Genomic DNA, 24995 nt, shown 5'->3' on the forward strand with positions numbered 1-24995 from the left:
CCATAGTACCCAGTCCTTGGTTCTGGCCTTCTAGACTGTTAAGGGGACTATGTTTTGCAATGTATGTCATCAAAGTGGCCACTGTGCAATGGGCACTCTCTGAATATTCTTTGAATGGACAAATGCAACAATTTGTCATTTTATCAAATAGTTCTACAAAAGGAAACAAAGAGCATGTTGTCCTAGGAAACACTGCTGGGTAAAACTTTTCTGTTGATCCTGGACCTATGGACTATAGCTACAGAGTGCAAAGTCTCATAATGATTTCCTAATTTTTTTGTGATTTAGATTAATATAGACCACCAGTAGAAATAAGAAAGTCCCTAAAATTAATTGTCATGATATATGTTAATTATATGTCTATGCAGAGAACCAGGCCAAAAAAATCTCTTTTATTACATTCTACATCTGAATTTTTATTTGACCAAGGTAATCAAGTGCCAGTAACTTTACCACTTTTCTTTATGCTGTAGAGTTACAGACACTGAACTTTAATGAGTTGTCTCAGCCCTTTGAGGAGAGCCCTAACATATGATGCTATTGCTATTATTATTTTGTCTATCCCTAATTTACTTTAGGAAATGCAATGATCAAAGGCCATTGAATTGAACTTCGATTCCACTGTACAAAACACTGTATGGATGATCTGGAAATTCAATGAAACTCTGGTTCTCTGTGCTGTCTCTTCTGGTCCTGGTGAACATCCCTCTTGGATTTACTACAGTGATGACTTGATCCCTTGGTTTTTCACTATAGAGATGCTTCTGATGTCCCCAGAGGGTCTAGTTGTCTTGAGTCCTTAGGTTTTTTTGTCTTCAGTTGTTTCCGTAAAGAGTCTTTAAGGGAACCTAGACTGGTGGAAATAGCAGTAAACTGTGTGAAGTCTTGGCTGTGTTCCCAAATCGCTGGATGACTTTTGAGAAGTCACATCAATCTTTGGGAAATAACTCCTTTCGTGAAAAGGGGTGGTCAGACTGAATGTATTCATTGTTGTTTTCATTTCAGAAACAATCTACATTTATTGCAGCCATTTATTTATCAACAGTGATTAACCGTCAGCTTGGGCAAAGTCCTGTTCCAGGCAAGGTAGGAGACACCAAAAGAATAAAACCAGCCTTCAGGAGCTCACAGTTTAGCACAGCTATTTTGCCTCTGGAATTCTGGGGCTGTGTGCTTTGATTTTATGTTAAAAGGTGATATGGCTTTGAATGTAGAGTAGAGTTAGAAGGGAGTTTAGACGCCATCTAATTGAACTTCCATTCCATTGTATGGAACGCTGTATGGATCATCCGGTTTTCATATTCTTCTTGAACACTTTTAGAATGAGAAATTTATAATTTCTTTCCGAATTATAAGACAATTCCTCCTGATATTGAGATGAAGACCACATCCTTGTGAAGCACAAATTTTGAAAATTCCTTTACTTTTTCATCCGTTCATTCCACTGGCAAGTATTCATAAAGCACCTTCCATGTATGGGAGTGGTATTAGATTCTGGGGATGAAACAAACCAAAAAGATAGATTTGGCCCTTGCTCTATGGATCTTACATCCCACTGGAGAGGTTGGCAATTAAACAAGCAATCATAATACATTCTGACAAAAACACTACAATCGTGGAAATGTAAATGTGTTATAGCAACACGTAGCAAGGATTTCAACTCTAAACCCGAGTGATCAGAGAGATTCCGCAAGTCATCTGGATTTAGATTTGAAGGATACAGCAATGCTCAGTAATTTTCACTCCTTGTAATACGTGGTACATGTGCAGATTGGTTACATGAAAATATTGTCTGATGCTGGGGTTTGGAGCACAAATCCTGTAACCCTGGTAGTGAGCATGGTACCTGATAGGTAGTTTTTTGAACCCACCCCTGTCCCTCCACCCTCTAGTAGTCCACAGTGTCTATTGTTCCCGTATTTATATCGGTGTGTGGCCAATGCTTAGCTCCCGCTTATAAGTGAGAACATGTAGTATTTGATTTTCTGTTCCTGAATTAGTTTGCCAAGGATGATGGCATCCAGTCTTATCCACGCTGCTGCAAAGGACATGACTTCATTCTTTATTATGGCTGTATGGTATTCTACAGTGTACATGAACCATATTTTCTTTTATTTATTTATTTTTAATTTTACTTTAAGTTCTGGGATACGTGTGCAGAACGTGCAGGTTTGTTACATAGGTATGCATGTGCCATGGTGGTTTGCTGCACGTATCAATCCATCATCTAGGTTCTAAGCCCTGCATGCATTAGGTATTTGTTCTAATGCTCTCCCTCCCCTTCCCCCCACCGCCCGACAGGCCCCAGTGTGTGAAGTTCCTCTCCCTGTGTCCATAAGATGAACCATATTTTCTTTACCATGGTAGTCTTTGAAACACTTGAAGACTTTGAAACACTTCCCTCAAGTCCTATCCCTCTAGTCTAAATATAAAAAAATCATTTCAGTTCTCATTTCCAGATCTTATAAGTATGCTTCTAGCATCTTCGAATTTACCAATACAGTCACTTTTTAAAGAAATAAATAAAACTTGTTTGGCCTAACATCTTCTTAAGTGAACCCATTTTGGCTCCTAGTGATGATAAATTCTTCTCTCAAAGTGCTTACCAACCATCTGTTTGATTATCCATTAGAGAATTTAGTCACGTGTCAGTATCAAGATTTATCAAGCATTTACTATTTAAAAATTAATTTTTTTTGCCTATTTGTAGTTTTTTGGCCTCTCTGGTTCCATAAGATTTTAAACAAATTACTGAAAGTGGTTCTCCAATTGTATTTGCAAACTATTTCTCCTGGGAGTAATTATCTGAGCCAAGTTACAATTTTCCCATTATCTCCATAATCTTACCTTTGGTTGTATCTTAATTATGTCTATTCTTCTCTTTTCTGTTTGATGATCACCCTTCTTGGTAAAGATGAGTGCAAAGTAAAAGCAGTTTTAGTTTTGTACCACCTGACAATACTGCACCATCTTCACCAACCAAAGATAGTATTCCTTTTATTTTTCACTTCTTTGTTGTAACTACAGCATAGTAGAAGTGTTTCTGTCTTTGCACTTTTCACCAGGCTATCTTTACTTCTTTTTTTTTTAGAAAGAGTTTCGCTCTGTCACCCAGATTGGAGTGCAGTGACGTGATCTCAGCTCACTGCAACCTCCGCCTTCCAGGTTCAAGCAATTCTCCTGCCTCAGCCTTCTGAGTAGCCGGGTTTAAAGGCGCCCGCCACCACGCCTGGCTAATTTTTGTATTTTTAGTAGAGATAGGGTTTCACCCTGTTGGCCAGGTTGGTCTCGAACTGCTGATCTCAAGGGATCCACCCACCTCAGCCTTCCAAAGTGCTGGGATTACAGGTGTGAGCCACCATGCTTGGTCTAAGTTTCCTTCTGGCCTGTGGTCTCTGTGGCCCTCTTCTTGTGGTCCATTGTCTCCTCCTCTTCCTTCTCCTACTCTGAACCTTGGGTTATGTAAATGTCCTTTCTTTTTCATTCACACACTTAAAAAATGGATTTACTGGCCGGGCACGGTGGCTCATGCCTGTAATTTCAGCACTTTGGGAGGCTAAGGTGGGTGGATAACAAGGTCAAGAGATCAAGACCATCCTGGCCAACACGGTGAAACCCCGTCTCTACTAAAAATACAAAAATTAGCTGGGTGTGGTGATGCACACCTGTAGTCCCAGACACTTGGGAGGCTGAGGCAGGAGAATCACTTGAACCTGGGAGGCGGAGTTTGCAGTGAGCTGAGATCGCACCACTGCACTCCAGCCTGGGCAACAGAGCGAGATTCAGTCTCAAAAAAAAAAAAAAAAAAAAGAAAAAAAAAAAAAAAGAAGGATTTGTTGGAGGATACTCTAAGCACGACTGTCCTTAGGATAATTCCTCTTAGTTAATACTATTCATAATTTTATAATCAGGTTTTCATTTTTAGTGCATCTAACATTTCTTGGGCCACATTTCCTTCTAGTGTTGTATTTTCCTTGATTTTGTTTTAAAATATTCTCTTCTAAAATCTAAGATGCATTAATCTTATGGGATAAAGAAAGGGGAGGAAAACTAGTATTTATTTTCCTACTGTGGTTGATGCCCAAGTTATGTATCTTACTCATTTTCTCGACACTCTTTGGGGTTGATTTGATTGTTTCAATTGTTTGAATGAGTAAACTGAAACTCAATATATTGTCCAAATTTGTAAGGAGAAAAACTGGGATTTGAGCCTCAATCTGTCTGCATCCAAAGCTCCTTCTAATGTACCATGGGCTACATTACAGACACATCTATATTCTTTTATATGCCACAGAAGGAGGACTGTTGCTACTTCTTTAGAAAGTCAGAATTTGTTCTCCTTGGAAGATAAATGGAGATCCACAGGTGTGAGTTCTATAGTTTCTTCAATGTATTACATTGTCCCATTCAGTGATATCATGACATAAAATCTGGCCCTCTACAAATTTGTTGTAATCTTCTTTGGATTTTGTGGTAGCACATATGGGTGATCACATTGTATAAAGGAGAAGCCCCTAGGGATGAAAGAACCTAGTCAGTCAGGGTGTGCTGTAATCCTAGCACTCTGGGAGGCCGAGGTGGGAGGATCCCTTGAGCCCAGGAGTTCCAGACCAGCCTGAGCAATACAGTGAGACCCTGTCTCTACAAAAATAAAACAATTAGCCAGGCATGGTGGTGCATGCCTGCAGTTCCAGCTACTCAGGAGACTGAAGACAGGAAAATTGCTTGATCCCAGGTCGAGGCTGCAGTGAGTTATGATTGCACCACTGCATGTCAGCCTGGGCCACAGAGTGAGATCCCATATCCAAGAAAAAAAAAAAAAAAAAAAAGAAATGAGTCAAAGTCAAAGCCTTTGGCATCAGTAGTAGTTCTGTATTAATTATTTATTGCTGTGTAATAATACTTGTGACAAACTTAGCTACTTACATACAACACAGACTTATTATGTCAGTTTCATTGGTCAGGAGTGTGGGCAAATCTTGGTTGTGTCCTGTGCTTCAGAGTCTCAGGAGGCTGCTTTCAAGGTGTCAGCAAAGTCTGTAGACTCATCTGAGGCTTAACTGGGGAAGAATCCACTTCTGGCACTCAGTTCCTTGCAGGCTCTCGGACTGAGGGCCTAAGATTCTTGCCGCCCATCAGCTGGAGGCTGCCCTCAGTTCCTTGCCACATGAGTCTTTTCAGAATGGCTGCTTTCTTTCTTGAAGCCAGCAAGGGAGACACTCTCCTCCGATGACAAGGATTACAGTCTTATGTAAAGTAAGCACATACACGGAGTCATGGACATCCCAACACTTTTGCCATATGTGATCAGTTAGAAGCAACTCACAGTCCTGCCCACACGCAGTGGGAGGGAACAACACAAGGGCATAAATATCAGGAGTTGAAATCATGGAGCCCATTTCACAACATTTCTGGCTCAGCGTTCATTCTTTTGGATATCAAGACACATTTGGCAGTCCTCAGGGGATTTTCCTTGCCAACATTCTCTGTAACTACTGTGGACATACTTGTTCACTTTTTAAAAATGTTATTTTTCTCAAATGTTAAATGTGCTATCCTTCTGTGAACTTTCAGCATAGACTAAGTTCTTTTGGTTAGAATGTTTTAATCTTGCTGTTTTAGCATGCACACACACTTGCATACACATCTGTGCACACACACACACACACACAGCACAGCACACCTACAGCATCACCCCACAGTCCTTACCAAGGATTAGTAACCTGTCTGGTCCCCATGGTCACATGTGACATTCTGCCCCTGACCTACTGCTACTGCTCATAAGTCACTTCCCAGATTAGAATTCTTTTCTTCCCATAAATATTAAAGGAAGGAAATTTGCTTCTTTCACCATGACCTTTCTAGTCTTCAAGGATTGTTTATGTGTTTTAAAGAATTCATGTCAACATTATATCTCTTGCAGGAACCTTGGCCAATTTCTTCATTATACCCTACAAGAAATAGCCTGTGGTCAAGTTAATTCAAGGGAGAATGCATGAAGTCTGCAGTGCTGGCAGGCGGGAATGACAGTATTGACCCAAGTCTCTGCTGCTATCAGCCAAGTAGACCACTTATGTCGTAAAGAAAATCAGCATGGCTGGAACCTTAGTTTTAACGGGCTTGAGTTGGTATTTGCCTTTTTGGACTCTTGTTCCTACCCGGTACATTTTATTTTGTTACAGGAAAAATAATTTAGGACTTCGGCAAAAACAATGAAATAATTCAGAGACCGGTGATTTTTTTTCATATTTGTGGCTGGATCAAATATTCGTAAGATGTAGATTCTTAGGTACGTTTCCTGGATGGGAAGTGTGTTGGATCACCAATGCCTCATCACAGTGTATTTGGCAGAGCCTAAAGTCAGGCAGCCCTGGGCTTGGTCTGCATGTAAAAGAGCTGTCTGTACCATTGACTTCAAATCCATTCTCTCCTATCTTGACCCCTGGTGCTTGACACTTGATGTGGCATCCTTGACAATGAATGGAACGTCAAACACACCTTTCGTCTTTTATAGTGTTTCCAGTATCCCCTTCAGTAAATTTTTAATGATCCTTTCAATTAAGGGCCCAACAACATTTGACAGAATGCACCCTTGTCTAATACTAGCACTTAGGCTGGAGTGGTGTTTTTAAACAGCAATTAGTATCCACAACGCTGTCATGATATTTGTGAACATACTTTAGGGTTGATCTTAATGATCCCATTATCATATGCTCTGCTTTTTTTTTCACAAATGTGATGGTTTTGCTTTTATGATATTGTGGAGAAGCTCTGGATTTTGGTTTTGATTAGAAAGGAACAAGCTCTTGTGCTTCTCTCTTCTGGGCCTATGACTTGCCGGAGTCAGATCTGTTGAAGGTCTTTCATGGATTCCCCATGCAGCCCCATGGTGCAGTGTGAGAGAGGGCTGCAGCCATTATATGTGAAACCATGGGGAGGTGGAGATGCTACAGCGATGTCCTTTGTGAACCATTAGGTAAGATGAAAGGTCTCGTGGAAATTTCTGAAAACAGTAGGGCGTGACACAATGTGTCAGACAATGTTTGCCTCATCCATAAAACAATTTTGAATGCCCTCAACTGTGTGTAAGCTCCTTCTAGATGTGTAACTGCTATCACCTTTGGTTTGAGTGGGTTAAATGTACATAGGCAAGTTGAGATGAGCAATTATTCGGAAAATATAGCCCGAAATACTCTTGGAAGTGAGAGAAATGGAAATGTTTTGTTGCAGTTATTTATCATTATTCTGGTTGACATTGCACAATCTTATCTTGGGGCTTGGTTTTTATGGGAGTGAAGTAGCTACAGGTGATAGCTTACACATGGCAGAGCCAGGCGCCATTAGAAGTTGGATATTGAGAACAGAGGGGAACCAGGAGTCTAAAAGACCCCAGATGAATGTGTGACCTCCTTCTGGATCTGAAGAGAAAAATAACATTGATCTTTTTTATTCCTGAATCTCAAGTGCTTTGAGGGCATTTTATAGTTAAATGCTTATGAAAATAACATACTCTTCTGTAGTATGTCTGTATTGCCATCTAGCTATGGGGTTGAAGTCTATCTTAGCGGTTGTTTTCTCACTTTCTTTATGAGGAACATGCCGTTGCACAGCTGCGGGGAGTGCAGTAATATTTAGTGAAGTTTTTCTTATATTAATATGTTCTGCCTTCAGACTATATTTATGTTTTATCTGTTTGTTTTCCCATCAACCGAGGTTTGAGTTCTAAACAAGAGGCATAAAACCTCGGATGGCATGGATACCATACTTTTACATTATGGTCAAATTTACTTAATATTTACCCAAAGAAAGTATTTTTAAACTTAGTAAGTTGACATATTTACATACATTTCTGCTTGTTCCACTAACCTGCTTTCATAGTCTGGTGTATTCTATCATCCTTTTCTGCCTCAGGTCCTTTGCATATCCAATTCCTTCTACCTGGAATGCTCTTTTTGTTTCTTTGCCTGGTTAATTCACCTTTGAAATTTACCTCAGAGTAGCTTTTCAGAGAATCTTACATGAAACTCTAGTTTGCCACTGAACTCGTTCTGTTTCTCCATTAAAAGCTCTACATCTCTTCTTTGTGGTCCCAAATATAACTAAACAATATATTGTGTAACCAGTTTAACATCTGAATCCCCTTGTAGAATATACATGTCTTGAGATGAGTGACTTGTCTTTTTCATAGTTCTACTTGAAGCTTCTCACTTGAGCTCTTACAGTAGAAGGTGCTCAGTTACTATTTATTGGATGAGTGAATAAATATTGTGTGAAGAATTTGATGGCAGGGTGCAGTGGCTCACACCTGTAATCCCAGCACTTTGGGAGGCTAAATGGATTTTGGCCGAGGTGGGTGGATTCCCTGAGGTCAGGAGTTCAAGACCATTCTGGCCAACATGGTGAAACCCCATCTCTACTAAAAATACCAAAAAATTAGCCAAGCGTGGTGGTGTGCTCCTGTAATCCCAGTTACTTGGGAGACTGAGGCAGAAGAACGTGTGAACCTGGGAGGTGGAGGTTGCAGTGAGCCGAGATCGCGCCATTGCACTCCAGACTGGTGACAGAGCGAGACTTTGTCTCAAAAAAAAAAGCAGGGGAGGGAATTCAATTTTGATAAAATCTGATATACCACTAAAGGACAGCAATTATGCTTGAAGTCTAGTTTGTGGCTTCAACTATTATCAATTCTCTGATGTCTCACAAATTTCTATACCCCAGTTGTCCTCTGAACTCTAGATCCATTTAACCACCTCCCTACAGAACATCCTCATCTGAACTTAAAAGACACCTCTCCATCTCAACTTAACGCAAATGGAATTCATGACAGCCGATTGCTCCTTCTCCTGAAAATCTGTTTCTTCTCCTAATATGTTGTCTTGATTAATAACACTTCATCCACCCAGTTGACTGTAAAAGTGATGCAACCTCTGACCCCTGTGCTTCCATATTCATGCCATGTTTTGTTTCCAAAGTTCACTGCTTAACAAGATGAACTTCTCAGATCAACAGGGATCTCTTCCCACCACGAATAGTAAGTGACAGAATTTCCCAGACAGATCCTCCAAACAAGAGCTCAAGGTCCATCAAGAGATCTGCCAGTCATTTTAATATCTTTCCTCTCTCCCCACATTCTTACCTCAGTCACTGAGTCTTGTCCATTCTACTTGCAAAATGTCCATCTGGTGCCTTCTCTCCCTTCTGTGTTGGTTCTTACCCTGATGAGCTCAGCCAGCACTACTGCATCAACTCTGAGTTGCACTCCCAGCTGCTAGTCTTGCTTTCCTCCAGTCCAGCTTCCCAATTGTGATGGGAATGCTGTATAAAAGACAACTCTGGTCTGGGCTGTACCCTGCCCTACTTAAAACCTTCAGGGACTCTCCTGAGACAGCCACTCCTCCATGTTCTTCATGATCTTCTCCTCGGCAATATTCGTGACTTCAGATCCCAGCACTTCCTTTCCTATGGAACAACTTGCAGTTTTCCATGCCTTTTATCTTCTTTCCTGCCTCTTGGCACTTACACATGGAATCCTCTGCTAAAATGCAATTTCTCAATGACCACACACATTGTTTTTGTTTGTTTGTTTTTGAGACAGAGTCTTGTTCTGTCACCCAAGCTGGAGTACATTGGCACAGTCAGAGTTTACTGCAACTTTGACCTCTCAGGCTCAAGCAATCTGCTCACCTCAGCCCCCCAAGTAGCTGAGACTACAGGAACGCACCACCGTGCCTGGCTATTTTTTTTTTTTTTTTTGGAAATTTTAGAGATAAAATCTCACTATGTTGCTTGGGCTGTTCTCAAACTCCTGAACTCAAGTGATCCTCACACCTCGGCCTCCCAAAGTGCTGGGATTACATGTGTAATCAGGAGCCCGTCAGCCTCTCACATTTTAAATATAGTTTTATGTCATGTTATATCCTCGATGAAACATTTCATGATTCTCCCCACATTCTTAGGCACCTTCTCTTCTCATCTCCATTAGCTCCTGTACATACTGCAGTCTCACTGTTCTGTAATTGTTTGTTTACACCTCTCTCTTCTACATCAAACAAGAGTCTCTTGAGGTCAATGACTGTGTGTTATTTGTTCCTAAGTGCAACGCCAGTGCTTGACTCCAGTAGATAGTTTATAAGCATCTGTTGATAGACAGAATGGATGAAAATGTAGCCAATAAAACTTATCAATTGGTTATATCTTTTATATTTGTTAAAATAATTTAATAACATTCTCTGAAGATTTCAGGAGCAGGGGAATCTACAAATTAGGGTTTTATTGTTTTTGTAAGTTATTTTCTTTAAAAAAAATTTTTTTTTAAGAGATGGGGATCTTACTATATTGCTAAGGCTGGTCTTGAACTCCTGGGTTCAAGCCATTCTCCTGTTTCAGCCTTCTAAATAGCTGGGACTACAGGCAGGCACCACCATGCCCAATCTAAATTGGAATTGTATAGTCATGGGTCCATTAGAATTTGTGGTATGAAGGGGCTTATATCAAATAAAATTCAAATGCACTTTTGATTATGGATTTCTAATTCATAATAATGAAAGTATAATTCTAATTTGCATTAAAATAGAGCTGAAAATGGCTATTGGGAGAGGAGTCTTTTCTCATACATTTTTGTTCAGAATGGAAAAAATGTGTTTGGATGTTGTATCTGAAGAGAAATTATATGTTAAATAAAATTTAATGTGTGACAAGCAAGCAGTGTCTCAATAGTTCTGAAATAGATTTTGAAATAGACCAAGAAACGAAGGTTGGATAATTTTTCATAGCTACATTTGGAGGACATTGCTCTGATGGACGTTTTAGTCTTAATTATCTTAATGGAAAAACTTGTTGAATGGGATCCCATGTAGTTCTATTTTAATGGGCCGGACTCCAGAAGTGTATCCAGTCTCATGTGACTTAAGTTACATTACAATACTTCATTCTCTGAAGCCTTTCCATATACCAACCGTGAAATCACTCTCTGCAGCTCACACTTTTCTAAACATTTGTACCAAAAGTATTCTCCTGAGAGATAAGAAAAATCATGATATCTTAGGTCTTGCAGGGGATATGCTGAATTTTAGTTTTTGCTAAGAATACATGAAAAATGAAATATGTCTGGAGCAGTTATCATACTCCTAGAGCAAGCATTAGATCATGAGATATCCAATTACGTTACAATTGATGGCATCATCTTGGATTCATTAGTTACCCCCAAATTTGTCAAGTTGGACTTAAATTTTTGAATGCCAAAGTGCCTTTAATAAAAGAAGCATTTTCTGTTGGAGTTCTATGGCAGAAGTCTCCTCTGGTGAACTGTTTATCCCTCAATGCTAAGTGGACTTCTCATCTCTAAATTCTTAATCCAGGACATGGCAGCATATAAAGCCTTCAGTAAAAAAAAAAAAAAAGAGCCTGTAGAGGCTAGGAAGAAACCACAGCATCTTTAAAGTTCCATGCATTTGTGTGGTTAGGTGATGAGAGGACTTACCAGAAACATATCTTTTAGTAGCCACAATGTAAACCTTCCTTTCCTTTGTGTTCATTTGTTTTTGCTTTGCTTTGAGGGTGAGAAGATGCAAGGACTGGTAACTGCAAACTTTCAAGGGAAGTAGCATTTCTGTCCTACTTCAGAAGTAGCCAGGGATAAATGAGCTCCACCCTCATGGACTACAGATCCAAGTTCCTGGAGTTGCAACCAATTAGTGCTGGCGCAAGAGGTACCTGTTTAACTTTGAAGAGCTTTAAAGTAAGAAAAATGTATTTTTTTCTTCTACTGTAAAAACACCATATGGTCATGTAGAAAATGATAAGACATGCTTTTGTGCATTATCCTCTAATAGCATTTAATTATTATATGATGACATTTTGATTTTGATTTTGTGCTGTCTCCCTTATATGGGTGAGATATTTTCAAGGCAGTCACTTTACTTTGATCATCTCTCTATCTTTTGTGTCTTTATATCACAAATGATTGTGATTTGTGATTATGGATTTAAATTAGCAGCCAAAAAAACCATAAGTATCATATCAGGTTTACAGTTACATGGACAGTAACAGCATACACAGGAGGTTTCAGATTATTCTGTAAAAAGCAGCATAGTTCTTTAGAGCAGCGTTAATTGAGAGAAGGCAGGGATTTGTTAATTTTTCTTCTAGATCCAGAGCAAATGAATATGCAGCTACAAGTTTTCTGTCTTGACGTTAGTTTGAATATGCAGCTAAACATCTTCTGCTTTGATTTTAGTTTGATAATTGATTCACTGACAGAAAAAAAAAGTAAAATAAAATAGCATTAAGAAGCTCAACATTTTTCTAGAATGGCTAAGAGGATGTGGCCCTTATATGATCTCAATTTCAGAGCAAGCTGTTAAAAAATTGGAGAATGGTAGTTCATCCATAGATGTCACATCAAGCTTCTTTATCATTTTTACCAGCGTTATCTAAATGCTGTAATTGATATCAAATTGCAAGACAGGAGGCCTGGCAATAGAACCTTGCAACTCATCTCTCTTTAGATAGCATATGGGGAAGACTGATGACAGCTGGATGCTGGAAAACCATTGCACAGTGATATAAACAACTGAAAGGCTGAGTAAAGTACTTTCTATTAATATATAGTAAAGAATTTTGGACTATACACTCCAGGCTAAGGCTTCTGGGAAGTGGTGAATAACCAATTGCATGCATAGATAATCAGATTAAGGATCAACTCATTTGGAGCAAAGCCTCAAGGCAGAGATAGAGCCTCAGAATGAGACCCACCGAGAATGGCCAGGAGGTGGGCCAACTGCCTGCAGATGCAGCAAGGGGAGGACGATGGATTTGGCCGTGGTGGTGACAGTTTCACTGAGGAATAGGAAGGTCATTCTATGTATAGCAACTCTAAGTTCCCAAATGAATTCTTCTGCAGGTCTCAGTTTACAAGTGAATTCAAGAGTGTTAATTCTACCTCCTGACTCTTGGAACTCTTAAGAGCTGAACTGTAGATAAGTTACTTAACCTTTCTGTGTCTCACTTGCTCCATCCGTAAAATGGGGTAATAATTGCATCAAAGCATGCAAAGCAGGGTTGTTTAGAACACTGAATAAGATAACAAAGTATGGGGCTTAGAAGTGTGCCCGGCACAAATGAACCACTCAACAAAGGTCAGTTATTATTATTTTCAGAATGTGATGAATGGGAAGAAATCTTTCCAAACTGGAAAGTTAAAATCAGCAAAGTTCTTTACGTAATAGGACTTAGAGAAAGAAGGTTTAGATATTTCTCCTCTAGTACGCAGATATTTTAAAATTATGATCCCTACATCCCACAAACATTTACTGATGAATGTCAATGTGCAAGTTGTTACTGGGTGTTAATGGTAGTACAGTTGAATCAGCCTCCTACCCAGTAGAAAGAAAAGTCTCGTGTTTATGTATCCGGCTTTTGTGCTGTCTTTTTCTTTCACCTACCTCTCAAATATAAAATTTCTTCATTTTCCTTTTTGATGGGGCAGCAGAAAATACCAGAGTTGGGCAATTAGCATCATGTTGCTATTCACAGCTGGTTAGTCGAGGACTGAATATCACACTTGCCTGGGGTTATTTGGAACCTATTATGGAATAGTTTATCTTGCCATAGTAGACAGTTTTTCTAGACCTTTACCACTCTTCTACCCCATACCTTAGTCCAAAATCACTTTAGTAGCACATAGTAGGTTCATGGGAGACACTTAGTAAATCCTTGTTGAATGAATAGGAGGCCTTGCTAATGGCTTCTGTGTGACCACATGATATTTTTTGTCATCTAAATTATAGGAAGGGCTTTTATTTCCATTCATTCCTAGAGAAAAGGCACTCTTTTGATGAAAGGGAGTCAAAGTTGGTAATAGTAACATCACCAAGTGGCTTTCTGAGGTGAGCACTTAGAAAAAAAAAATTGTTTTCCTACATGAAATATGGAGCTGGTTCTGAAGACCAGAACCTTGGAGATTGACATCACATTGTCAAAAATCCAAAATGTTGAAAGTATTCTCTCTTGGCTAACCTGAGAGGAAATAGGCACTCTCATACATTGCTTGTGGGAAGGAAAAATAGTATAAACCTAATGGAAGGAACTAGGCAATAGCCAGGTGAATTACATACACACTTATCCATGGACTAGCAAGTCGAGAAAGGGGTTGCTAAGTGTGTATATAATTATCCATTGACTAGCAATCCCCTTTCTAGGAACCCGTGTCAAAGATAAACTGGCAAAAATACGAAAGCATATATACGCATGCCTGTTTATAGCGGCACTATTTGTAATTTCAAAAGACAAAAACAAAACAAAACAAAACAAACAAACAAAAAAAACCCTACTGTCTATCAACAAGGATTTAAATGAATAAACTATGGCACAATGACACAGTGACACATAGCACTCCAGGAGTACTATGCAGCTGTAAAAAGAAATGTGGAATAACTATACAGACTGCTGAGGAGTGGTCTCCTGGGTAAATGGAAACAGCAAAGTGCAGAACACTATGCAATAAGCTATCTCATGTCTAAGAAAGATGTGGGATAGAAACATATAAATATATTTGCTTATACTTAAGTCATAGAAGGATAAACTAAAAATTATTAAAAATGGTTACTCCTAGAAGAAGGAAAGGACAGAGAATACAGGACCAGTGCTTGGTAGGATTGACTTTTGAACTACGTATATGCTTTGCATAATTATTAAAAAAGATTAAACCAAAATGAGCAAGCCCTACAAATCAAAAGCAAAATGAAGCAAATTAATATTAAAAATGCATTCCTTAGCATGCAGCTGAGCTCAGGCCAGGATGATCCTAAAACCCTTATTTTGTTCAGACCCCGAAACTGAGGCAGCAAGAGCTGAACTCTGACCGATGAGAGAGAGCATCCTGGAATGCTGGTTTGCCTGCCTGTCTTAGCTGATTGATCAAACGCTTTTCATCACCCCTCCTTTCTTTATTTGGAAGATAAGCATCTCACAGGCATGAAAAATGAGTCTCTAACAAAGCCAACGATAATGCAGTTTGAAAAAGGCACACTGTAATTGTGTCATCTGGTCAGATTTACTAATGAATGAAGAGAAAATGGAGAATAGCAGCTTAGGATTCCTGAAACTGATCCCTGTGTTCCACGGAAGATGGATTTGGATCCACAGGACTGAAGCTCTGTTGATGAAGAAATTGTTGGTGCATCTAAGCTGTCCTTCCTTGGACATTGTCCTTGGAGCTGTGTTCCTCGTATGAACTTGCCTTGCTGAAAAATGGCATCTGGCTCCACAGCAGAGCTCGCCAAAGGAGTCAGTCCCAACTTTCCGGACAGCTTTCCTCAAAGTCATTCTGGACGAAGATTCCTAAGCATTGCTTCTAGCACTTTAAAAAAGTTTCTTTAGCCATGGGTAGAGAGTGGATGCAGCTGCGAAGCTGCCAAAACAGTATTCAAGTTTCCCTCTTGGAACGGCTAGAGGAGCCAGCTTCTTAGGAGGCAGCCTGCTGCTGCGGGAGAATACAGGGGCCCCAGCAGCATTGAAAAGTCTCTGACTACCCTGAAGTTGGAGGCCGTCCCGGGGAATCTATGCAGCGTAAGCTCGGGTGGGCCAAATGGCCACTCGGAACTGCCAAAGGCTGCCTGGATCGCTAGTTCACATAAGCTTGGGCTCAGCAGGCTAAGCTGCTGGCATTTGTTCAGTGGGGGAAAAATAAAATAAACTTTGTGTGGCAAGTGATAACCCTGACATTTCAATATATTTACCACAATGTTGTTTCCTAGAGTCGCAGAGTAAAACAAATTAGAATTATAAATACCATCCAATTTTCCTAATAGCTCTTGTGAGTTATTAGAGAAAATCAAATCACCTTAGTCAATCAAAGGCATCTTAGATGCCACTATGCTGCTCTCCCTGAAGAGCTAAAAGCACCTATCATTCCTATGCAGCCGTACAACTCCTTCGGTATGGTAGAGACTAAACACTTTTGTATAAATATAAAAATACACAGATCAAGTGTACAAAATACTAGACTGAAACATGGCTACATTTCTGAGCTTGGACCTAAAATCTGATGCAATGCTTAAGTTTTCTTGGGAGTTCTAGGAATGAAGAAAAACACAAAATTATCCTTTTTTTTTGCATGGAAAGTCTTTGCACTAGTGTCGATCTGCATGTGTATAGGAATTTAAAATTGACGCGAACTCATGATTGTACATGAGACATTACATTGGGGGCCTTAAGTATTTTATGAGGAGACACTTTCTTGGTGAGAAGCCGGATGCTCAGAAGGCTGCTAGAAGGAAATACTTCATTCCAGTCAGCCTTCACCTAAGCGGGAAACAGACCACACTCCTCTCATGGTCATGGGTTGTGGTAATTGTTGATACTTGGATGAGCTGTCAACATGATAACTCTTTGTCATGTCCCACTTAATTGGAGCCCCATAGAACAATAATGAAGTACCCTCTCCATGCAGATGACTTTGTGATTGATGACCCAGCTGAGGAAATAATTTACAAATACAGGCCAAAATTCAGCCTGGTGATGGATCTCATCTGATATTCTCTTGGTCTTTAGAGTGTGGCTCTTTGATTGACACGCATGGTATTGAAATAACCCAAGAGAAAAATCTTGCCTCTAGACACAACAAAGGCCCCTAAATTGACTCACTCTTATTGAAATAGGTGAAATTTTGTTAGCTTCTTTTCAAGCTGACTGAAGGTTTAGTGCATATATATTTTTAATGCTGTGTGAGTGAAAATATTACATTGGAAGTAATATCAGTTGATTGACGTTGTAAAAAATTGAGTTCCATTTGTGCAGGGTGATTTCTCAGTTAGATGTACAGAAGCAAGAGGGTGCTGGTGGCCCTGGTAGTCCTGGCACAGTGACGGCTCCTTTGGGAGGAGGTGTTGTGAAGGGCACAGAGGATATGTTGGTTTCATGATCAATTTCCACTCCCACAAGCTTCCCCAACTCCTTTCAACAATGAATTGAATAACGTAACAATATATATATATATATTTTTGCTGTTCAAGATACTCACTGTTAGAAATAATTGGGTTAATTTAAAAATTATAAATGAAAGATAGAATATTTCAAGAAAGTGTGACCTAATAACCTGTGGCAGTCATTTGTAGAGAAAAGTGCTATTAGTGCTAAGAAGGGCGATTGAGTGCTATTTTAAAAAAATAATCAAATGGACTAGTATTCATCAGGGACTGCTCTCAACAGTGTATTCTCAATAAAGGCAGAGGAATCAACTCAAACAAGAGGGTTCAGTAGACAATGAAAAGAAGAAGAACATCAAATTATGTGATTAACATTGTCTGTTGCAATGTAAAGTGCATTGCATTTATATAATATAGACAGTTTCCTGTATTTGTATTTTCCCTTTAGAACCATATTAAATTGAATTAATGTTTATCTGTTACATTCAGAACCTAGAAGTGTGTTCCTGAGGATCTTCAGGAAAGAACACAGAGCAACCAACAATGATGTACAGTGACCTATGAGGTCTCATTCAATTACAAAGCGAGTTATAGGAAAATCCATCCCTTCGTTTACTCTGTCATCCACTAATTCTCACAATTACATATTGAGGGACTACTAGGTAACAAAAGTTTGGGCTAAAGGTAGGTTTATATCAAATCTGTTATAAAATGCACGTTGTTACAGGTATTACATATATAAATGCATGTTTACATGCATTCATTGGAGTATTGTTGAGCACCTGTTTTGTGTAAGGTGCACAGTGCTGGATATGACTGGAAGGTAGGAATGAATTGGAAACAATACTCTGCTTCTTTAACAGAGTATCGAGGTGCACATGTCAGTTCTGAGATGGGTAGAGCTTGCTTTAAAGAAGCTGCCGTGGGGTGAACAGCATTTGAACTGGTTCCTGAAGGCTAGATTGGATTTCCCTAGGTGGAGATGGGGAAAGAGAAAGTAGAGGGAACATCCTAAGGAAATGTTCAGAGGTAGAAAATGGCAGGGAATGTTTAAGGATGATCATTTGGTGGGCACAGTGTGGACGCCTAATGATCGCATGAGCTGAACAGAACAGCTGCAGGAGATGAGGGACCAGATCATAGCAGGCTTCCTTTCAGTCTTGAAGTGGAGAGTTTGAGCTCTGCATTCACACGTTGGTGCAGCATTTGTGTTTCCTGAGGAAAGAATAAGAAGATCAGAGCTGAGCTATAACAACCTTTATCAGATGGTGGAATGGGGACTGTCTTTAAGGGGGGCAGCCTTAAGCAGGGAGACCAACTGTGCAGGCAGTTGGTAGGGACCCAGGTGAGAGGACGTGATAACTTGAACGTGGAGGGTAAGGAAGGAGAGGCCAAGATGGCGTCCCACTTTCTGTGCCTGAGTGGGGAGAGGGACAGACAGAGATGGGGAAAGTTTGGGACTAAAGATGGTAAGTTCCACTTTATATTGCATGAACAAAATACACATCAATTTCTCCTGAAAGCAGAAATGGCTTTACTTGCTAGAATTAAATGGTCAATAGTTTCCTAAAGTTGACGTTGCTCAGGGAGCGATTTACCATGTCAGGGAAAAGCAGTCTTAGGAGTGCTAATATGTCTTTCTCATCATTAGATTTCAGAAATCACAGACAAGACTGTGCCTAAGTGGAGACAGGTAAATAAAGCTTCCTCTCCCCAACGCCCTGCGCTCTGCACTAATAGAGATCCAGCTGCTGGGAGCAATGAGAGCAGAGGTGATGTTCGTGGGATCAATGCAACCCTGGATTCTCTTGCCACCAGCCCTGCCTCCTGGGGAGCCATTGAGTTAGTGGAATCAGCAGTGGAAGAGAGGATGAAATGGTATTGGCATGCCTTCATTCCCTCACACATTAGCCAGCGGCGGCTTTCTTTTGTCCATTTTCTGCTCACCTTCTTGTCTGTTTCGCTCGTCCTTTTTGTTTTACCTTCTGGTATTTGTTTTCTTTCCCCCAGTTTCCAGATAATTTTAACCTGATTTGCTCCCCCGTCCTCTCTTCTTTTAGTCCTTCCTTTCGCTGTATTCCTGCCTCCTGCCTTGTTTTTATTTTTTGTTATGAAATACTGCAAACATACAGAAAAAAAAATCATTGAGAATAAGTAATGTAACAAACACCCACTTACATACCGTGGAACTTTAACAGATGTTAACATTTTGCCTTATTTGCTTTGGATCTTTTCTTAAGGGAATAAAAATATCTATCTATCTATCTATCTATCTATCTATCTATCTATCTATCTATCTGTCTATCTATCAATCAATCATCTATCCGTTCATTCATCAACATAGTTAAAGCCTGCTGTGTATTACACCTCCTTGATAACATAACCATCTCTTCTTCTCCAGATGTTAGCACTATCTTGAGTACCAACATTGTTATTCTTATGCATGTTTTTATACTAATAGAATCACTGCATATACACCACATACAAACATTAAATTGTGTTGCTTTGTATGTTTTCAGTCTTATACTGATAATATATTGTATATATTCTATTACTGGCCTCTTTTTTTTTTTTTTTTTTTTTTTTTTTTTTTGCTTAACCTAATGTTTCTGAGAGTTATCCATGTCGATAATTGCAGCTCTAATTCATTTATTTTGATTGTTGTATAAAGTCCTTTGTATGAATATACTACAATTTATTTAGCCAATTTGTGCTTAATGAACATTTAAGTTGTTTCTGATTTTTTTCCCCTGCTACAACAAAAATTGCCGCAACAATCATTCTTGAGCATGTCACGTGTCAGATAATTTATATGAATTATATACCAAGAATTGGACTTTTTAGGCTATTAGCCATGCTATCCTTACTTATTATTGCCATATTGTGCTCCAAAGTTGTGGAACCAGTTTATAGGTTCACCATCCGTATATGAGAGCTTAGCCTTTCTCAATATTCTTCTCAACACGAGGTATTATGAGGCTTTTAGATTTGCCAATATGTTGGGAATTAAATTGTCATCTCATTGTTGGTTCGCTTTGCATTTCTTTGATTACTAATGAGACTGAGACTTTCTTTAAAAGCTTATTATCTATTATAGTTTTGTGAATTGCTTGGGAGTATATACTTTGTCCATTTGTTGCATTAACTTGTCCTTTTTTCTGATTTTATACGTTTTTCACATATTCCTTTGCTTTATATAGACTGTATATGCAAATAACTTCTCCTAGAAGTTATTTTTCTGGGATGGATCTTTCATTTTGCTTATGCTGTCTTTTGATGTAGAAAAACTTTAAATTTTAATGAACCAAATGTATCAATTTTTTCCTGTATGGTTTTACTTTGCTTTGTTTTGTTTTTCTACCTTTCCTTCTATTGTCTTTGTTCTCTTTAGGTATAGGGTATAAACTTAATTGGCTTGTCTTCCCACTTTCTCTTTTATAAAATAGTTTTTAAGATGGGGATGATGGGTTTCTTAAAGATTTGTTAAGCCTCATCTATAAAACTGTGCCACTTGTTTTGAGGGGAAAAATTGGGAGTGGAGGAGATTTGGCTGCTACTTTTTTCAGTGTGTAGTTTATTAATTTAGTTAGGTTTTCTATTTCTTCAATGTTGATACACTTATTTTTATACAAAATTATCCATTAATTGGCACAAAGTTATGTAAAGTACTTCTAATGATTTTGTCCTCCTCTGTATGTAGTGATGTCCTTTTTATTTGTTAATATTACTCAACATCTTGTTATTCCAAAGATAAGTTTTATTTTATAGATGCTTCCTATTCTTTCTTTCTATTTCATAAGTGTCTTTTGTTGTATTTTGCTTCCTGCCTCATGCATTTATAATGTACTCTGTTGTTATTCTAATTTCTTGATTTGAATGCTTAATTTTTTTTTGTTTTGTAGCAAATTCATTGAAGGCCATACATTTAACTGTAAGTAATACTTTAGATACACAGCACAAGTTTTGAAATGTAATACAGTAATTTCTGTTCTAATTTTCTTTCAACCCATGCATAGTTAGAGGCCCAATTTTTGGTTACCAAATATGTATTCCTTAACTTCCTGTATTTTTATTGTTGACTTTGATTTTAATTTTGTCATGTTCACAAAATATAGCCTAGATTCATGAAATATAGACCATATTCATTGGTCTATATTTGATATAGATTCATTGAAATTTGCTAGAAATGATGGATAGAATCTATGATACAGAGTCATTGAAATGTGTTAGAGCTTCCTTTCTGATTTAGTGTATCATAAGTTTTCATCAATGTGCACATATAAAGGATATATATTCTCTATTTGGGGGATATAGAGTTTCATGCATATTTTGGAGCAAACATTAATTTGTTGTTTAAATCTGCTACATTCTTATTATTTTAAAAAGTCTGCTTTATCTGTCACACTTGATATAAAGAAAGATATAACTTGAAGATTGTGAGTTTCTCTTGGATTCTCTCAGATTTTGCTTAAACATTTCAAGGCCTTGCTGATTCCAGGGGGTTTAAGAGGGAATGACTTCGTGCCTCTTGCTATTAGGTACATACAATTTCATGATAAACTCACTGACCTAAGTATTCATTCCATCAACAAATGTTTACTGAGTACCAATGATGTGTCCTGCACTGTTCCAGGCATAGTGGACAAGACCAAGAAAGACACTACTTTCAGGGAGCTGTTATCCTAGTTGGGGAGACAGATGATTTCTAATAAGCAGATTTCACCTAATATCAGATGTCACAGCCAGTACTGTGCAGAAGGATAAAGCAGGGAGAGGGGAGACACGGTCGGCTTGGATGGGGAGCCACACTACGGGACTGGCTAGAGAAGGCACTCTCAGGAGGCCACCCATGTGGTGGACTGGACTAAGCAAGAAGATGAGTCATGTGGGTGTCTGGGGAAGATCATTCCAAGTGGAGACAATGGAAAGAAGGCACAGAGGAGGGGGGAAGTTATGTTGAAAGACCACCATGAGTGTGCTTCAAGCATGGCAAGATCAGGGTGACAGGGGATGACTCTCATTTTGAATGGATTCATTTGTCAGCTGTGTGGAGAATGAACCATAGTGAAACAAAATGGGAGATGGGGACCTGTGAGGAGGCGAATGGAGTCATCCAGGCAGGAGAGGGGGCAGTGGTTTGTACTATAGAGGTGATGGTCAGAAGTGGGGTGATTCAGTATTTTGGATACTTGGCCCACTGGATTTGCTGATGAACTGGATGTCAGAGAGTGTAGCAACAAAGGGATCAAGAGTGGTTCCTAAAATTTTTGCCTGAGATATTGAGTGAATGGGATTGCCATTTAGTGAGATGGGAAAGACCTGGGTGAATCAGATATGGGGATGAAAACGAAGAGGTCCCTTTGCAGGACAGACTTGTGATGCCTGTGCATGATTTTGTGCCTGTGTGTCTGCTTGGTCCCCTGTCCACTCCCTGACCTGCCTTCACTCTGCCCTGCATCACAGGGGACAATTATTCCCACACCCCTCCACACCACCACTGCAGCTGTTCTCAGGAGACAGCCACAGCCTCTGCTCTGTCTTGAGCATTAAGGTGGAGAGAGAAGGCATCAGAAGCCTGTACCCGGCACCTCTAGCTAGTATTTAAGGCTGGGAAAGGCAGAGCAGCCAGTGCGAGGGAGAAGGTGAGAAGAGTACTGTGTCAAGGAGGAAAGTGAAGAAAGGTTTCCTAGAAGGAGAGTATCATCCACTCCGCCCAATGCTGCAAAAGGCTGTGTTAGACGAAGACTGGAAACCGACTGTTAGTTTTTGATAATGTGAAGTAGTGATGTGTTTTTGGAGGGGTAGGAACTAATTGGCTGGAGAAGGTTCAAGAGAGAATGGCTTTATGTCTTAGGGGACTGGTCCTTTTGCATGGCTGATGTCTCATAATGTTATTAATTCTTTTAGATTTTAATTCTGTTTTGACTGACATTCATATTGCCACTGGCATGTTTTTGGATGAGTGTATTAGTTTGCTAGGAATGTCGGAACAAAGTACCACAGAATGGATGACTTACACAACAGAAATTTATTTTCTCACAGTCCTGGAGGCTGGAAGTCTGAGTCACCGGGGTTGATTTCTCCCGAGGCTTCTCCTTGGCTTTCAGATGTCTGTTGTCTCCCTGTGTCTTCATATGGTCTTCCCTTTGTGTGTCTCTGTGTCCTAATTTCCTCTTTTTATAAGGACATCAGTCATATTGGATTAGGGCCCACCGAATGACCTCATTTTTCACTGAATTACCTCTTTACAGACCCCATCACCAAATAGGTCACGCTCTGAAGTACTGGGGGTGGTACTTCAACATATGAATTTTGGAGCGAGTACAGTTCAGTCGAAAACAATTTCTCTAGTGTCTTTTGTCCATATCTTTTTGTGTGATTTTGTGTTAGGTATGTTTTCGACAGTGCAGCAAATAGGTTGATTTTAAAAAATTCAACGTAATTAGATTCGGCTTGATCCAGTTTGATTGGTCTTTTAATATGTGACTTTTCTCCTTTCATTTTATTGTAATTTTTACATTTGGACCAATTTCTGCCATATTCTTTTCTGATTTCTGTTTATCATCATTTTGTCCCCCTCTTCTCCCTTTGTTCTAATTTCACATGAATTGGGTGAGTTGTCAGTATTCCCCTTCCCCCACTCTATGGTTTGAAAACTAGACTGCTTTTCCATTTTGCTGTTGAGTATCTTAAATTTTAAACACATATACTTATGTATACATTTTTAATTAATTAATTAATTTTTTGAGATGGGGTATCGCTTGTCACCCAGGCTGGAGTGCAAGTGGTAAGATCTCAGCTCACTGTAACCTCTGCCTCCCAGGTTCAAGAGAGTCTCCTGCCTCAGGGTCCTGAGTAGCTGGGATTACAGGTGTGCACCACCACATCCAGCTAATTTTAATGTTTTTAGTAGAGATGAGGTTTTGCCATGTTGGCCAGGCCTGTCTCAAACTTCTGACCTCCAGTGATCCACCCGCCTTTGCCTCCCAAGGTGCTGGGATTACAGGCGTGAGCCACTGCGCCTGGCCTTTATCTATACATTTTTAAACAAAGCTTAAGATTATTCAGTATTTCTTTCAGAGTACATTTACATTCTCCTTTGAACATATTCTGTGCTATCATTGCCTAGAGATTTGGCAGTTCATTAAAAATTAGTATTTTTCTAATTGATTTTTAATTAATTTCCCAGCATATTTTATCAATTTCTGTAATCTCTCCAATTTTGCATAATTGTCCTTCTTAGTCATAATACTGTGGTAACAACTTTAAAAGCAGGGGCTGAAACAATACAGTTTTATTTCTTGTTTACATTCCAGGTTGGCTAGGATTCAGTTCCTGCATTCTGAAGGCCATCTGAAGGAGCAGCCAGCATCAGCAGAGGCAGAAGGGAGAGGGTACGCTGGCTCTTAAAGCTTCCGTGCAAGAGAATTATCCATCATGTTTGCTCACATTTCCTTGGCCAAAGCAAGTCATATGGCCAAGCATGACTTCAAGAGGGATAGGAAAATAGAATTATCCTATGGCTGGGGCATTGGATATGGTGGAGTTGTGTGTCACCATCTTCAGGCTGACTTCCCTTTCCCTTCATGCGGAACAACGTCTTTAATAAATCTTCTAATAAGCATCTATGAGTGGTAAACTCTTTTATTTTTATACATGTAAAAAAGCCTTTATTTTTCCCTCTCTGCCTTAATTAAATGTTTAGCTGTGTATAAAATCTGAGATTTACTATTTCCTTACCTGAGCAGTTGGAAAATGTTATTTTATTATCTTTTGGTCTGTATTTTTGCTCATGAAAGTGTTGTTACCAGCCTAATTGCTATTATTTTGTAGGTAATCTGTCATTTTTGGCAGCTTTTAGATTTTTTTCAAACTGGCTGTGATTTAATTCTTCTTTATCCTGCTAAGAACTTGAAGCACACTTTTAGTCTGAGGATGTATGTCTTTCTTCATCTCTGGGAAATTCTCAACCATCATTTTTTCAATGGTCTTTTGCTGGAACTCCCATTGAATACATGTCAGAACTGCTTATATTTACTAAATCTCTCCAGTCCAGTCAGTAATTTATTC

At 39.2% G+C, this 24995-nt stretch overlaps 1 long non-coding RNA gene across 1 annotated transcript in view; it reads left to right on the forward strand.

Moving 5' to 3' along the window:
• The window catches only part of LOC105465304 (uncharacterized), a 117592-nt gene extending 93049 nt beyond the window's left edge, over positions 1–24543 (forward strand). Inside the window, exons 3-7 of the long non-coding RNA XR_011616792.1 lie at positions 11556–11708; positions 17415–17609; positions 18577–18618; positions 20828–20856; positions 24242–24543. This is a non-coding gene — a long non-coding RNA (uncharacterized lncRNA). The remainder of the gene's footprint in view (positions 1–11555; positions 11709–17414; positions 17610–18576; positions 18619–20827; positions 20857–24241) is intronic.
• The last annotated feature ends 452 nt before the right edge of the window (positions 24544–24995 follow it).

Source organism: Macaca nemestrina, chromosome 19 (genome assembly GCF_043159975.1).
Source record: "Macaca nemestrina isolate mMacNem1 chromosome 19, mMacNem.hap1, whole genome shotgun sequence".
Classification (NCBI taxonomy): domain Eukaryota; kingdom Metazoa; phylum Chordata; class Mammalia; order Primates; family Cercopithecidae; genus Macaca; species Macaca nemestrina.